Raw genomic sequence first — 16,089 nt, forward strand, 5'->3', positions numbered from 1 at the left:
TGAATCAACATTTATAATATACAAACATAGTTTTACTTAAAGCAAAATTAATAGCTTTATGTGGCTATATATTTTTTTAGATTTATTTTATTTATTTATGCATACAAGAGCTGGGATGTAGCCCAGAGATATGGGGTAGGGGATAAGAATATTCACCAGATACAGAGTGGGGAGCAGACAGGTGGATTGACTGAAATACACTGATAAGGGGAGCAGTAGGCAAGACAAATGAGGTCTGCTGCACCATGAGGGTTATTTCCCTGGCCGGGGATCAAACTTCTGCTGCAGTGGCTGAGAGACTTAACCCCTTATGCCTCCAGGGAGGCCTAATATAACAAGATAGATAAATAAAATAGAAAACAAATTACAGATTTTATCAATGGAGGCTGATTTTGGTTTTTAAAATGATATGAGAAAGACAGTGGGTTGTTGGATATTAAGTGGACAACAAAGGTACATTATAAACAATATTATGCCAAAATAATTGGACAATTTTGGTTAAAAGACCAAATTTTTTGAATATATTTTACCAACATGGCACAAAAACAATTAAAAATATAAATCATCATATACTTATTTGTTTATTTATTTTTTAAAGATTTATTTATTTTATACAAGAACTGGGGTACAGGCCAGATGCAGGGGAGGGTGAGAGAATTCACCAGAGACAGAGTGGGGAACAGAACAGGCAGACTGACGAAATACACTGCTGAGGGGAACAGCAGGTGCGACAGGAGAAGTCTGTCACGCCATGACCGCAATTGAACTGGCACTGCAGAGGCTGTGGACAGCTTCATAGCACGTTGCTTAACCGCCTGCACCACCAGGGGAGGCCCTACTTATTTGTTTAATTGAATTGAAATCTGCTCACAAGAAATCTCCAGATATAGATGGCCTCATTGGTGATTTCTATACCTTAGATGAAATCTTTCAGAAAAGGGTAAGAAAATACTTCCTTATTTTGTCTGAGAAGCAACATAACCTGATAGCAAAATCTGATAGAAAGCCACAAAAAATATTATTGATCAATACTCCTTATAAATATAAACATATGACCCCCATTAAGTGTAGCAAACTGAATCCAGCATTATGACTTAGTAGGGTTTGTTTATCCCAGGAATGCAACATTTGTCCAACATTTAAAAATCAATAGTGTATTTCAATATCAAAAGAAAATCATAAATCAGGCTAACTGGTGCAGACACTAGATGAACGAGAAAAAACTCAACGCTCATTTATCAGAAAGCTGCAAAGAAAAAATAGAAAGGGCTTTATTCAGACTAATAAAGAACTTCCAGAAATAAAACATATATCCAAAATCATATGTAGTCATGTAATTCTGAATGCTTTCCAAGTATGACTGGAAACAAGATTCTGAGTCTGTTATTCTACGTTTTGTTGGAGGTCCCTAAAGAATGAAATTAAGCATTAAAATATAATAAGTAATATGGATTGAAAAAAATTAAAACTGTCTTTATCTGAAGTCCATAAAATATTTGCATATGATATCCTGAGGAACACACAAAGTAATAATTAGAATTAACACATGAACTGACTCAGCTCACAGAATATAAACTCAATATCCAAAATCAACGGCATTATTATATACTACCAATAAGCAGTTGAAAATAAAATTTTAAAGTATTATTTATAGTAGCAGCTAAAACCAGAAAAAAATGAAATAAATTTAAGAAAGTTTGTAAAAGACCATATAAAGAGGGAATAGAGCTAACTACATTGTGTGGAAATAACTGAGAAGAAAATATGGGCAGGAAAAGCCGTTCTCAAACTTCAGGCAGAAATGAGAAAAATAAAGAGCACTAATGAGTAAAACACAACTTTGATAAATTGGAATTTATGAATACTAAAAAGTATCACCTTTCAAAAGATTATTAAAACATGGAAAAGAGTTCTTAAACTTTATTTTCATTCATCGTTACTTGAAAATGGAGCTTTAACATTTTTTAAACTTCAAAGTGTGAAAAAATAGGCACCATAACTATATAAGTGATTATATCCAAAATATATAAACTCCAGATGCTATTAAATAAGATAATGAAGTTTAGAAGTGTGATTGCAAACAGACTTTTTCACAAAATAATATATACAAAAGCCACACAGAGTAGATCTTAAGTGTTCTCAATGTAGGAAAACACTATTTTTGTTACTATGTATGGGGACGGAAAATAACAAAATTTATTGTGGTTGTTATTTTATAATATTTACAAATATCAAATAATTTTATTGTATACCTGAAACTAATATAATATGCCAATTAAACATCAAATAAAATGATTTTTAGTAAAAAAATAAAAATTTTGAAAATGTCAAAACACATTAAAAATGTTCAACATTGTTCAGTTAAAAGTAAATAAAATTTAAATGCATATTGAGATTCTACTTCATATCTACTTAGACTAGTTAAAATTTGAAAGACCTATCACATCAGTGTTGACAAGATTTGGAACAATGGGAACTCTCAGCTACTGCTGGTAGAAGTGTAAATATTTTTAGCCATTTGGCAATATGTTTGGTAATATCTTATGAAGTTATATGTGCACTGTGTTGGATTCGTGGACTCAAATCAATTCCAATGTGAGTGTGGAGTTTTCCCCACACCCACAAGCAATTCTCATGCTTCAACAGCATAACTGAGAATTCCAATCAATTCTGGTACTATCTACTTGAAGATAACATTAGGTTTCATAGGTGAAGGATTCAATCTCCCAAGACCCCTCTCCACTTCAGACACCAGCCACAATCCCAGGATGCTATTTGGACTTTTGACCAACTGGCTACAGACTGGAAGATACTCAGACTTTAGATATCCATTGCAAATCCTGATTAGCTATGCTTCAAAATGACTGGTTATAAAGAAGAGATTCCCAAGAAACATTTTTTTAGGTTTAATCACTTTGCTAGAAGGCACAGAGAACTCTGCAAACCATTTGCTCACTAGATTATGGCTTTGTTACAAAGTATATAAGTCAGGAACAGACAGAAGGAAGAGGTGCATAGGGCAAGGTATGGGGAAAAGTTACAACACTTTCATACCCTCTCCATCAAATGTTCACATGTCTCCAAATCCCTCCTTTGGGGTTTTATGGATGTTTCATCAAAGGCATGACTGATTAACTCATTGACCAATGACAATTTATCTCAATCTCCAGTTTTTCTTCCTCCCCAAAGGTCCTTATGGGTGGGATGGAACTAATCCCCTCCATTCATGTTAGTTTCCATTGCAACCAGGTGTTTTCCAAAAGTTGCTTCCATTCACATAATAAGAGACTATTTTACAACACTAAACATTAGGAAATTCCAAGATCTTTGTGAATTATGAGTTAGGAACCATGGATAAAGACCATATATGTACAAGAAATATTTTTTGTTCATATGAATGGCTATATATAATATATATGCATAGTCATAATATCACACACTTACCATAGACAGAGCAATTCTACCTTTTAGGAAAAGTGTAAACATATGTCCATGAAAAGACATACAGAAATACTCATATCAACTTTATTCCTAATAACCAGAACCCAAGCATCCATTAGTAGATGAATGGAAAGATAAACTGTAGTAGAGCCATACAACGGCAATCATAATAAATGACTTCCTGGGGTCCATAATATGTGTAAAAATCTCAAAAGCTATCTAGTGAATGACAGAAGGGAGACAAAAAAGGCTATGTAAGTTGGGTCACAACCTAAGTACAATCTGAAAATGAACCCCATACACAGAGGGCAAAGACATACCAAAGAAAAAAGCAGACCACTCTATATTGGTAAGTAGCAGTTTCAAGAATTAAGAAAATTTATTTACAAGGCTTTGTCTTGGACTATCAAAAGGTAGTTCCCTGCATTACTCCCCAAATCTTACAACTTTATATAGAGGCATTAACTGGACTCAGCCACGTGCACAATCCAAAAGGTCTTAGCAACACATTTTATCTCAGAGATATGTCCTTGGGCAGCTTCTTCTGGGAACAGGGAAGGCAAGTGAAAGACACATTCCAAAAAAGGTGGTAGAGATGAGTTGCCCAGGTTCAGCTCCCAGGTTTATAGGTGGCCATGTTCTTTTGACTGCTTTCTCCAACAATGTGTTTCTACATGATTCCATATACAGAAAACCCTTAAATCTATTTGTTTACTTCTTAGGGTTTAATAGTTAACATGTTCAGGACTTAATTTTTCTTACTTTAATATTCTTCTGTGCTGTCCTCATTTCAGGTAGAATCTACAACTCACATTGCTCCTAATAGGTTCAGCTGTAATTTTATGAGACTCAAGTTCAGTGGGAAATAGAAGTGATTTCTGGAACTGGAATGTACAAAAGGTGGGGTTGGTAATCAGATAGGGGATTGACTGAAAGACATAACAGACTTTCTTAGGTGTAACAACTGTGTTATTATCATTGGTATGTTGATGATATGTGTTTGTACTTTTGTCAGAACTCACTGAAGCATGCAAAGTATATATAAAGTTTAAGTATGGAAACTGTTTACTGGTTAATTTGGTTCAACTTGATATAAATATGTTCTATTGCCTCAGATGATCACTTTATGAGAACCACAATTTGACTTCCTTTCCTGAATTTCATTTATTTTTATTTTTTAATTTTTTATTTGTATATAGTTTACATTACTGTTCATTTTTAAACAATGTTTGCCCCCCCCGCCAGTGAACTCCCCATAGAATTTCCTTTACCAATTCACCCTTGCCCATGACCACAGTCCCCTGTGCTCTTCCCTCCCTCCCTCTGATCCCTCTCCCTTTCCCCTCCTGCAGGAGGTCCCTGGTTTATAATTGTCTGTTTTTGCTTTGTTTTGTTGTGTTTTGTATTGTCAGTATTTTCCCCCTGATGTCTTACTTGGTTCCCCTATATTCCTCCTATAAGTGAAGCCATCCGATATTTTTCTTTTTCCTTCTGACTTATTTCACCGAGCATAATTCCTTCTAGCTCCATTCATGTTGCTGCGAAAGTTCATTCCTTTTTAATATAACACTTGGTACAATTGTAATGCAGACTCAATAAAGAACAGTGAGATTTATTTAAAAAAAATGTAGTAAGTAGAGGACAGTGACTTCACAGGAAGTCATGGTAACATAACATTGAAGTAGCTTAAATACAGAAAAACATTGGCGAATCCAGGTCCCACCAGACGCAAATCTTCTCATAAAGTGGAGCTCAGAAGAACCCGAGTATTTAGAGATGCAGCCTCCAGTGCTGTGAGCAGCTTTGGAGCTTCAGTAGTGCTCAGTCTCACTAGTTTTAAAATATATTTTATACCTGCTCTGTAAATTTATTTTATGATTGCTTAAAAGCTATAAGTCTAAGTGTTTATAGTATTTTTGTTTCACATATTTTAGTAAAATTACAATAGGAAGAATTTAAGTAAACTTTGGAGGTCTGCAAGAGTATGTTCTCCCTGTGAAAGGATCACAATATTATTCAAGGCTGCGAAATGCTGAGTATTTCTAAATGGCGTTATAACTGGAAGAGATTCAGAAACCTTGATTGGATGCCTTGGCTGCCAGAGAAATTTAGCAGAGCTGGCAAGGGTGGCTCTTTGCACAATTCAGAAACAGTTCTGCCTCTGAGAGCATAGAGGCAGATCTGCTAGGATACCATGAAAGGAATTCTTGTGTTGCAAAAACAGTGGCTTAATTTCTGAGTAAGAGAGCACTTTTGAGAGGATAGGACTAAAATCTATTTACAGTCTAACCCATTATGGTGGAATTTTAGTGTCTGCTGTGATATTGGGGACCACTATTTGAATTGTGATTTTGCTGAATTCAATTAATGAACCATTTTATTTGTCAGGATTTTTGAATTTGCAGGTGATAGAAAACTCCAGTACAAATCAACTTGGGGAAAATAAAAAAGATAAACAGTGGTTTGGTTTTGGTGTCTAAAAAGACACTAGCAGGACATTCTTTGAGGTTATGAGGAACTCAACATTTTCAGGAATTAATTTGTCTTGTTTTCTTTCTTCAATTTTGTCCTGTGCTGTCTCTGTTTCGGGTATAATCTACAACTGTTCTTAGCAGCTTGGTCTTAAATTTTTACAAGACTCGAGTTCAGTGAGAAAGAGGGGGAAAAAAAACCCTTTTATTCTCATATAGTTTATGTAGAAGTCCTAGGTCTGATACTTACAATCTCAAGATCACACAAGATCACTAAACCATCCATTGTGCCCAGTGGCCAGTGTTCCTGCCCCACCTGACAGCTGTCTGAGAAGCAGGTGGTTGAGAATGAGGTAGAATTTTGTTCTCAGAAGAATAAGAGATTATTGTTCATTATGTTCATTATCAGGAGAAAAAGAATGGATATTTGGTGGCAGACCTTTTTATATTTGCAGCTATCTACACACATTTTTTTTAAAAATGTATGAGCATAAATAAGTAAACTTCAAATAAATGAATAGTAATGATATCTTTGAAACACAAAGAAGAAATATGATTTGAATGAAACTATAGAACTATAGAACATGACTTTGGAATCTTTTGAAAAACTTTACTGAAGGAATACTAATTAGTTGTTTTAATCTGGAAGCAAATGAGCAGTGATGTGCTAGAAAGTTCTGTGCTTGGGAGGAGAACCTTGAAACTGTGCTCATTGAATCACAAGATGAAACAAATATTATCTAGTTAATTAATTTACTGGAATATATAATGATGATCATCAAAATAATGGTCCAAATTGAATAACTTGATGAAAAGAATAGAATAAAGACTGATGATTACATAAGCCCAATCGACAAGTGTGTGGTCAGAAAGCCTTACCTCTAACAAATTCTAGTTGACATCTAAGTAGCCCTTCAGTGAGTAACCAGGGGATGGGAACTAGGTTGGCATTTAATCCCTCAACCCTTATTCAAATACTCATAGGATTTCTTTCTTGAATATTGCAAGATAGTTGAGGATAGAATACAAATACATAGGCAGAGTCATAGAACAAGAAGTCTTCCTGACCCAGGAATACAGAGAAATTTTTTATGCCTGAGATTTTAGGGTGTTTCATTCAATATTTGCAGATAAAACCTAAATTGCATGTTCTTGAGTGAAAAAAGAAAGTAAGCAGCAAAGGACAGAGAAAAGCAAGGAGGCCTAGAGCCAGTTAGAACTTACCATGTGCAGGGGCCTCCCCGGTGGCTCAGTGGTTGAGCGCTGGGTTGCCAAGCTGCCCACACTGCCAGTTCAATCCCTAGCCACCGGGTGAGGTTCCCACATGGCGTGCAGACCTCTCTTGCTGCCCGCTGCTCCCCTCAGCAATGTATTTCATCAGTCTGCCTGCTCTGCTCTCCGCTCTGACTCTGGTGAATTCTCTCACCCTCCTGCGCTTCTGACTGTACTCAGTGCTTATATAAATAAATAAATAAATCTTTAAAAAAAAGAAAAGAACTTACCATGTGCAGGACCTCTGAATGGTAGAACATAGTAGGGGAGCAACAAGACACAGACAAAGTCAAAATCATAAAAAGTGCTTTGAGTTCCTTCATTAGTGCATCTGATAAACATTTGAGATGACCTGACTAAATTTGACAGAAGTCCTAAGGCTAGACACAAGGAAGTAGCTTATAGTATGTAGGGCTAGGCATGGAAAGTGAGAGATAATTAAATATATGCCACACTACCTCATGTTATTGAGGAGTTTAGATTTGAAAATAAAGAAGGATTTTATAGATTCCTTGGAAATTTGATGGTGTCACTCTGTTTTTGTTCAGAGGCCCAAAATACCACCCCCTAGGAATAACCAGTAGAATTGGAATTCAGGGAAGAATCTGTGTGCAGGGGAAAATTAATTGTTTCTGGGAGAGCATTATTTCCATCTCCTCCTGTCCATTAGACACTCTGTACACTGTCCCTCAAATCTTGATTTCTTCTGGTTTAAGCACTGATGACTGACCATTGACTGAATAGTCTCTACTTCTGCTTTAACCTCAGGTTTATGATTCAGTTACTGTCTCTTCTCCCGACCCCCCTCCACCTCCCCACTAAATCCCAGCTGTCTGGATTTTATAATATCCCCAAGTTTGGACTATATGCAGAAGTAGTTTAGAATAAGAACCCCTTATGACAATGGATCATGAGAGTATCTCTCATAGCAATGATCCATGATTCTGCTAAAGCACATGGTGACTGTCTGAGTGCACATCTGGAGCCTCATATCTGAGCTCCAAGCTCCCCATCTTCAGGTTTTGCCATCTCCAGAAACTGGTAATATCCAGGAGTACATATTTATGCCCTAGAATATTTCAAAGTCCCTTTGGTATGATGGGAAGGCTTCAGAAGACAAAGCTTGGGGCTGGAAAGAGAAGTCAACCCTGGTGGGGCGGGGGTGGCGGGGGTTGGTCTGGGGACAGGGTATAAATGATGCCAGGTTTGGATGTAACACAGCCAGATCTGGTGCATTTCTGTTGCTTGGGGTTAACATGGCGATCAGCACTTCCAGAGACTCCTTCCTGTAGAAGTGTCCAAAGTAGAAGGAAAACCTTAATGCATCAAAAGCTTTTCACCTCTGCCTGGTGCACCTAGGCCTTTTCCTGCAAGGGCATGCTATTGTGCCATCAACAATACACAGACTGCTTGTTGTATTTCTCAAATATTAAACTCTGACTGGTCCTTGTTTCATAAAGATTATTTTTTTAAATATAGGTCAATGAGTATGCAATCTGCAATGTTAATCCAATGAATTCTAAATACTATAAATATACACATATATACTTTAAATGTATACCATGTATACTTAAAAATACTGTAAAGTATATTGAAATCAGATCCCTGGAAACCTCCTTTCAAGGAATGCACTGATTTTAGAATGTCTGAGTCATGCATTCGATTATCTGAACAGAAGCTACTGACTTTTGGCATCACAGCAGAAGGGATGAGTCTCCAAGGTGCGATGTAATCAGGCAGCCCATGCAGCAAGTCAGCTCAGGGAGCAATAACTCTCAATCCCAGGCACGTAGCAAAAGGGTGAGCAGCAGTGGAGTTGTCTCTACAACTCTAGCCCATTCAAAAGCAGAACTTTAATTAGTGGCTCCCTGAACAACCAGACTTGTTCTGTGCACATCCATAAAAAGCCACCTGAGCTCTGAAAGTGGCTTCTCCCACTCATTAAGTTGAGTTAATGGTCAACCTTCTGTCTCAACCACAAAAATCTTGCTCACCCTTGATTTCAAGTGGATGCGGCTTTTATGCCCACTGACCCCAAAGATGAAGATTTTAAAGCTCTTTCTTTGCACTGGCTGGAGTCCAGGATTCAAGATAAATGCAGCTTTGCCAAAGGTGTGAACTAAATGAAAAGCACATTAGTTATTGGTCTCAAGGCAGTAAGAGATCAACAGGACACAGTTGAGGGGCTCTGAATGTCTGCAAACACCACTGCAGCTGCTGCCCAACTATACCTGGAATTGGGTCTCTACAAATGTTTCCTCCCTCCTTCTCTTTTTCCCTCCTTCCCTTTTTCCCTCCCTCCTTTTTTCCCTCCCTCCCTCTCTCTCTCTCCCTCCCTCTCTCTCTCTCCTTCCCTCTCTCTCTCTCCCTCCCTCCTACTATCTCTCCACTTCCCCTCCACTACCTTCCTGGAACTAGGCCACCTCCACATTCTAAAGAGGCTTTTTACTAGTGAAAAAATGCACAGGGTACATGTTCCTTCCAAAGATCCAGGTTCCTATCACCATAGGACTCTATTGTTCAACCAATTTTTAGTCATCCTAACCTCATTCCTTACTTTGTTTTACAGAGTCTCTTCTCTTTCATTTGTGTTAGTATAGCTAGAGGTTTATCTACATTATTTATTTTCTCAAAGAACCAGCTCTCATTTTCTTTTTTTTTTTTTAAGATTTATTTATTTATGCATACAAGAGCTGGGGTACAGGCCAGAGATGTGGTAAGTGAGAGGATTCACCAGAGACAGAGTGGGGAACAGAACAGGCAGACTGACTGAAATATACTGCGGAGGGGAGCAGCGGGCGAGTCAGGAGAGGTCTGCTTCGCCATGTGGGTTTCTCTCTGGCCGGCTGGGGATCGAACTCCTGCTGCAGAGGCTGCAGATTGCTTCACAGTGCAGTGCTTAATCCCTTGTGCCACCAGGGATGTCCCCTGCTCTCATTTTCATTGATTTTTTTGTGCAGACATTTTTTAAAATCTCTATTTCATTTATTTCCACTCTTATTTTTGATATTTAATTTTTCTGTTAACTTCAGGTCTTGTTTTTTCCTCTGAGTTGCTCTATGTGTGATATTACACTATTTATTTGGGATTTTTCTTGCTTCTTAGTGTGGGTCTATATAGTACTTATCTTCCCTCTTAAGGCAGATATTGCTGCATACCATAGATTCTGGCTTCTTGTGTCATCATTTTTGTCCACCTCAAATTACTTTTTAACTTCTGCTTTGGTTTGCTCTGTTAACCAGTTGCTATTTAGTATCATATTATTTAATCTCCATGTATTCAGTTTTTTTTTTTTCTTACAGCTGATTTCTACTTTGTGATATTATGGTCAGAGAGAATAATAGCTACAAATTTATCTTGTAGTTTTATTGACAATTGACATGTGTCCAAGATTATGGTCTATTTTTAACAGTGTCCCAGGTGTGCTTAAAAAAAGCGAGTATACAATAGATGTTGGATGACTTATTCTATAGATGTTTATTAAACCTATTTAATCAGCACCTCATTGTAGGGTAAATGGTGGTTTTCAGGCTTTTCTGCCCTCCTGCCATTAGGATTGCCTTGCCTGATAGGGCACCTGCAGTTGTTACATTGTTATAGTTGTGTTGTTTACTTCTGTGGGCCATAACTGCCGTCTTCAGATATTCCCCAAGAGAGCAGAGGCAGGATCTGCAGCACAGGTTTGATCCCCGGCCACCGGCGAGGGTCCAACATGGTGCGCAGACCTCTCCTGCCACCCACTGCTCCCCTCAGCAGTGTATTTTGTTAGTCTGCCTGCTCTGTTCCCCGCTCTGGCTCTGGTGAATTCTCTCACCCTCCCATGCTTCTGACTAAACCCAGTACTTATAAATAAATAAATAAATAAATAAATAAATAAATAAATAAATAAATCTTTAAAAAAAGAGAGAGAGAGCAGAGGCAGGAGAAGAGGAAGGAGAGAGAGAAAGCAAGAAACCCAGAGTGAAGACTTGTCCTCTGACTTGGAGGCCTACTGGCCTCCTGCCCCCATCCCCACCCTGGCACCCCTGCCTGCCATGTACCTGGTTGCTGCACTACGTGTAAAATAACAATAAAAGCCTGAGAAAGCCACCGAGGGCTCCAGAACTCTCCTTTACCCTGTCTGCTCCAGTTATAGAAATCCTGCTGTGTCCCATCCTGCCACTACACTCATTTAAGTCTATTATTTCCTTTTTCATTCCTGAGCTTGATGATCTGTCCATTATTTTAAGTGGGAGATTAAAGACCCCTAATATTATTATTACCAATATCTCTAAGCTATCTTATTAACTGTTTTATGTATCTCTGCTCCTCTCTCTCTAATTCTCTCTCTCTCTCTCTCTTTCCCCACACTGCCTATGTATATATTTGTTTGTGTGACTGTCTTTTAGCCTTTCACTCTTAGTTTATGCCTCTCTTTCTTGGTTAGATGATTTTCTTTCAGCAACAGAAGGCTGGATTTTGTTTAGAAATCCATTCATCCACTCCACATCTTTTGACTGGTGAATTAAGGATGTTTTACATTTTAGAGATGTAAGGGCTCCTTGGGATTTTGTTATTTTTGTTTGTTTTTATTGTCTCTTTTTTTTTAGTTTTTGAGGCTCTCCTGTTACATTTTATTTGTTAAATTTCTGTTACTTATGTGTTAGTTTATGATGTGTGTGTGACCCATTGGATGTTCTGATCTCCCACTAGGTTTTGGTAGGCAACATTGTTACTTTCCACCTCCTTGCTGTTAAGTGTTTAATGGGTCTGTTGTGTCAATAACATTATTCTATTGTTTTATAAAAACTTCTTTAGAATTTCTCTCATGTGCTGTTTGGTGTGGATAAATTCTGTTTTTCACTTTTCAGTGAAACTCTTTACTCTCCTTTCTATCTTATATGTTAGTCTTACTGGGTAAAGAATTCTGGGTTGGAAGTCTTTAAAGTACTTTAGATATATCCTTCCTTTTGTTATTTGCAGTGTTTCTGCTGACAGTCTTATTAATGTTCCCTTATTTTTCTTCTCCTGATTATTTAATATTCTGCCCTTGTTGTTGGTTTTCAACAGCTTTATTATAATGTGTCTTTATATTTGTCTCTCTGTTATTATTTTGATTGGAACTTTTGGGTCTCTTGAACAAAATGTCTGGTTTGTTTACCAGATTGAGATGATTTCAACAAGTATTACTTTAAATAAAATGTCTATGTCTTTTCTTTCTCCTCTCCTTCTTGGATCCCAATGATATGTATGCTACTATAAGTTCTTCTAAAGGTGTCTTACACTATATTCTTATTTTTATTATTTTTTCTCTATGTTGTTCTATTTGTGTGTTTTCCAACATTTTGCTATCAAGTCCTTCTCCACTGTTTCTATTTGTCAGTTGTTGAGACCCTCGAATCAACAACATCAGCTATGATGTTTCTTTGTTCTGTTATTTCCAATTGTAGTTGTCTCATATTTTCTTTATCTTTATTCTGTTGTTTTAGGTCTTCTCTTTTTTTGCAGTTCTATAAGCATCATGACTGTTACATTGAACTCCTTTTTTGTCATGTTCTGTAGTTCTGCTGGAGTGGAGCTGCTCTCAGCGTTTGTTTGTTTGCTTGTTTTGCTCAAGTCTATGGTGTGTTCTTTTGTATGCTATTTTTTTAATTTTTATGCACTGTAATATGGATAGATTTTCAGAATATTGTCTTTGTACTTATTGACATAATCTGATGACTAGCACTGGTGAGGTAGAGTAAGAATATAAGAGGACTGGGAAATAGGCCATGAAAGGACCACCTCAAGTATTTAGAAATTTTATGTCCTACAGCGTTGTGGATGCCAGAGTTGTATTCCATAGGGATCCCCTCTTTAGTCTTAGTGTCTCCTATAGTCCTGAGTCCACTTCCACTCTGGGCTATTTTCAAGCATTAGATGCATCACTGAGCACAAATTAATATGTGTCACAGGCCAGGAATTGTTGTTTTTTTTTTTTTTTTTTTTTTTTTTGTAGGACAGAGCCTTCTATGGAGTGTTTGCTCCTACTATTGATAGGTGTTTGAGGTTTAGTTTGCTCAAGCATTTCTTTGTTTTGGTTTTGGTCCTGGATTGTGGGATGGCAGGTATTTTGAATATTTCACCCTGGGCTTTAAATAGTAGCCTCTTCAGAACCTCCCTTGTGGCAAAGGGATTAACATCTCAGGTCTATCAAGGAATCACTAGTCACTGCAGCATGAGTTCCATCCCTGGCCAGGCAGCTAACACATATGGCACAGCAGACCTCTCCTATCTCACCTACTGCTCCCCTCAGCAATGTATTTCAGTAAATCCGCCTGTTCTGCTCCCCATTCTGTCTCTGGTGAATCCTCCCATCCTTGGCATCTCTGGCCTACACCCCAGTTCTTGTATGCATTAAAAAATAAAATAAATCTTTTAAATAAATAAATAAATAGTTGCCCCTTCTCAGGAAACCCAGGTATTCTGACCTGTTTCTCTCTGCAGATTCAGGATCTATCTGTTCTATATTGACAGCCCCCGGCTCAAGCCAGTAATCCTTGCTTTGCATCCCCACCTCTACAGCTCTCTAATAATTTACATTGCATCCTGGGTGCCAACTCACCTGCCCCCTAATACAGAGCAGTGGATGCTGCATGGCATCCCTCATGTTGGCCTGTGCTTGAGATAAAGTTGCAGAGGGTTCTGCACAGCAGACACCCTTCTTTATTGTTTTTACTACAAATAACGTTCACTTAAAGTTTTTCCTGCCCCTTTCTGCTGGACTCTTCTACTCTTCTTGCTCCTAGTGTGTGCTCTGCTCATAGTTTTATTCTTCAGAGAGGGAGGTTTTGTTTTGTTTTATTGCACTGTAGTGGTGAGTATCTAAAGGACACTCACCTAGTGTCTTCATTCTTCCATGATTGTGCAGGACACCCCTGCTTTCCTTCTTTCTGGCATCTCCTCCTTTATTCCCCCTTTCCTTCCCTTCTTATTTATTTTATTTAGGGCATAGGATCTAAGCACATAAGAAGAACAAAATACAGCTCCAGCACTTTAATAAGCCAGTTTCAGACGTGTATGCAGATACCCTAGAGCTATCAGAAATTCAACTGCTCTAAAGCCTATAAAAGATACATGAATCACGTGTTGATGGTGGAAAGGAAGGTAGAACTAGTCTGCCTAAAGGGACAGAAAAGGTGGTGGCCGAGGACACCACTTTGACCTCTTCTGGTAAGCACCTGCTCTCTCCCTGATGCTCAGCATGGGCCTGGAGGCAAAGCACAAACCCTCATAGCCATTATTGAATAAGAGTATATGCCCACTGATTGATTTAACTCCTGCAAGCAATGAGAAAGATGGAAGTAATAAACTGGACTAAAACATGGCAAGTGGGAAGAAATAAGATAGTTACAGAGCACATTGGGATTCCAGGATATTTGATTTCATTTTCCTTTTAAAGATGAGAAGAGAAAGACACTGAGACACTGGGTCACTTTCCTGAATTTCCAAAATTGGCCCCTGGAGGAGCCTAGGCAAGAATTCAGTTGCCTCACTCCCTTACCAGAGATCTTTTTGCAGCCACCTTTACCTTGTAGCTTGAGAAGACCATATACAATACAAATAAAGTGGATCTGAACAATTTATTGCATTGACACTAAATTCCTTGAATGCCTGCAAAGCCCCCTACATTTCTTTGAATTACGCAGCTAATCAAGGCTGCATGGCTATTGTTCTTCACTGAGGACAGAAAGCTTTCTAAAAGTGTTTTCGCCTTCATCTCACCTTCCCTGTCATACCACCTCTGAGGATATCTGACAGAATAAAGTGATTTGGACACTTGGTCACATAATAAGTTCCCAAATTTGTCAGACCTCTTCCTGCGAGTGCCACTGTCTCATAACCACAGTTCTCCACAGTGACCCAGAGGCTGGGACAAAGCAGCTGCTTACTGAGGTGAAAACCATAAAGAGTGTCCTCATTCACACCCCCAACCATTTGTTCAGCAGGAAGTAGAATATTTTACATATCTTACTGGAGTTTTATTAATTACATTTGGTCTACCCCAATGTATATGAGAGCACTTGTGAACAAAAGAACCCCCCCCCTCACCCCACCCCAGGCTCTTGGAGTCTTCTCTGTCATTTTTAGGCCCTTATTTAATTCTGGTCTGTCTACTGTAAAGAGATGGGGAGAAAAGGAATTTGTTTCAAACAACCCCACCCCCAGCCCAAGGTCTGATCTTGGGGAAAATGTGTGTTTATGCATCAGGACCTTTTCAGTGATTCCAAAATGACAGTAGGAATCAAAACCCTGGGAATAGACATTTCAATGTAAATTCCATTTTCTGGCTTGCTTTGAAAAGGTACTTTTTCTTGGGTATGCAAAAAAGCAGCACATCGCACTCATCCACTACAATTTAGGAGTGAAAACAATCCCAAGCCTAAAGCTTTACATTTAACATTCCAACAAAGTTAACCAAAATGTTTCTTTTTGTATTTGGAGAAGAGACAGTGGGTAGGAAAGGGGAGATAGAGGCTCACGGGGCCAAAAATAGGTAGACATTCAAAAAAGTCTGCTCTTCTGATTTTTAGTAGCTTTTTTAGCCTGAAACGTTTATGCCTCTGGGTTTCTGAAAATAAAAAGGAAAAATACTTAGTCTGCTAAGCTAACGTGGCTTTCGAATTCCAAATTGAACACAGTTTGGTTCAGTTTTTCAACAGTGGCAAAATCCAGCTGTCCACGGAGAGAAAAGCCAGAGGGTGCCAATTAGGAAGGACGAAATTAAAGGGAAGAATAAAGGAAAGGGGAAAAGGTCAAGATGAAAGGTCCAGCGGACAGTGAGTGGCAGAAAAAGAGAATGGCAGCCTGGCCGAGTTGGCCACCAAAGAGGTGGGAAGGCAGACGCGTGGAGACTGACAGGTGGGTTGCATGGGGTAGGGGGCGG

The sequence above is a fragment of the Talpa occidentalis genome, unplaced genomic scaffold (assembly GCF_014898055.3).
Source record: "Talpa occidentalis isolate TD23 unplaced genomic scaffold, MPIMG_talOcc4v2.1 talOcc4.10, whole genome shotgun sequence".
In the NCBI taxonomy this organism is placed as follows: Eukaryota; Metazoa; Chordata; class Mammalia; order Eulipotyphla; family Talpidae; genus Talpa; species Talpa occidentalis.